Genomic DNA, 2,154 nt, shown 5'->3' with positions numbered 1-2,154 from the left:
TTTTAAAGGAACATCCTGTGATTTTTCCAAAAGTAACTTCCTCAGTCTCACATAGTGGAGTGCCAAACAAATGTTTTTACTGATGGTTCAAAAACTGGTTGTGGGACATATATGATTGCAAATAATCCTCCTGTGTTGTGTCAATTTCAGGTAGGATCCCCTCAAATTGTAGAATTGAAAATTGTAGTCGAAGTATTCAAAATTTGCCAATTTGCATTTAACTTGATCTCAGATTCAGCATATGTGGTGAATGCAGTAAAAATTTTGGAATTAGCAGGCCCTACTAAAATTAGTAGTGTTGTTTGTTCACTCTTACAAGAGTTACAAAGATCAATTAGGTTGAGAAAGAAATGCTTTCATATTCATCATATTAGAGCTCATACGGGTTTGCCTGCCTGGGCCCTTAAGTGAAGGAAATTACATTGTTGATCAATGGACAATGGTGGAATGTATTTTTTACAGCTCATCTTTAGATCAGGCTAGGCAATTCCATCAGCAATTTCATGTAAATGCAAGGACTCTTCAACAGAAATTCCATTCGTCAAGAGCAGACGCCCGGAACAGGTTGTTTTGAACTGTCCACGGTGTATAATATACTGAAAGACCCCCCACTATGCTTATTGCCTATTTAAATTGCTCTTGCTAATTTGACAAGGTCAAGTTATGAGAAAAGTACAGGAGCGAACCAGGTGCTGCTCTCATCCAGCGGCAACCAGATAGCTGTGGTCTGCAGCTTGGACCAAAACAAGGTCAGCAGAACAGTGTCCAGTATGCTGAGATAGTCATAACTGAATTCTTTGTATTCTTTGTGCCCAACCAGAATAACCTACTGTCCTTGGTTAACTACAACTGCTACATTTAGATGAAACAATGAAGTCCCTGTAACCATGCTTCTGCTTCTGTAAGCCTGCTTCTTGCCACCCCAAACCTATATAAACTGCCTGAGTTTTAACCTCGGCACGCTCAGTCCCCCGAAAGACTGAAGTGTCCACAGGTACCTGTGTAAACAATAAATAACCTCCTGCACTTGCAGGAGTGGTCTGGTCTCCTCTCTTGGGGGGCAAGGGCTTTCCCCCCTGACAGGCTCCCAACTCTTGGGGTCTCATGGTGGTCTTTCATTGGAGGTTCCACCCAGATTGGAGACCCTTCCCCCTAGAGACTGACACTGACACCCACCGGGAGGTAAACTGGCCAGCGCTTAATTTCTGTTCTTTGTGGTCTTGTTCATATGTCTTTTACTTGTTGCTTGTTGCACAGCGATCCGTAATCGGCTACTCGTGTCTGGAGGCGGCTTAAGAAGGAGCTGATGAGCTCGGGCTTCTACCTGCCACCCTGGGAGACAGTCCAGGGATCTGGGGCGCCCGATTTTTCAGGGCCCACAACAAGTCCTAGAGATTCCTGGTTTTGGAGGGGCCAGGGGGCTTAAGACCCTCTGTGACTCCAACTCAGTAACTGGTTTCAGTTTTACGCCAAAAAACGCGCAGTGTGTCTTTGTGCCGGCTGTCTATGTGTTTTTTCTGTTCTGTTTATCTGTCTGATTCTTTATTTCGAAGAAAATATGGAACAATCTTTAACCACCTCAGGTTGTATGGCTTAGCACTGCTCTCCAAGTTGGCTCTGGATGCAAGCAACTCTGAGAAGGGCAATTATGGTTGCATGTGGGTTGGTGTCTGAGGCCCCACCTCCAGGAAAAAGATACTGGACGGGTGTGCCACTGATTTGGCTGACTACCAGGATTCAGGGTCATTACAATGTCCACTAAGTTACTGGAGATCAGAACACTACCCTTGCCTGTTGCATTAATAAAACAAAAATGGGGAACTGTAGAGAGCTGCAAAGTCCCATGCCTTAAAGATGGTGCTGGCTTCTGCCTTCCACTTTCCCAATGGTGAGCGCTCTATTGTAAACAAGTCCTTATTTGGCTAACCTGTTCAGCTTGCTTGTTTCTTTATAAGAGCAGCCTATCTGAAGGGTCCATGTGGCTCACTGGGGTTGGTAATCACATGGGGATTTAAGCCTGTGTGGGTGTTTCCCTGGGGTCAGAAGAAGAAGCTGTTCAAGGATCCTGAATAAACTTCTTGAAGAAAATCTTGTCTGAGTCATGTCTTCCTTGAAGGGGTAGGTTGGACATGACACCATAGAAGCAAACTGAGA

Source organism: Phodopus roborovskii, unplaced genomic scaffold (assembly GCF_943737965.1).
Source record: "Phodopus roborovskii unplaced genomic scaffold, PHOROB, whole genome shotgun sequence".
NCBI lineage: Eukaryota > Metazoa > Chordata > Mammalia > Rodentia > Cricetidae > Phodopus > Phodopus roborovskii.
Note: the sequence above shows the minus strand (reverse complement) of the source record.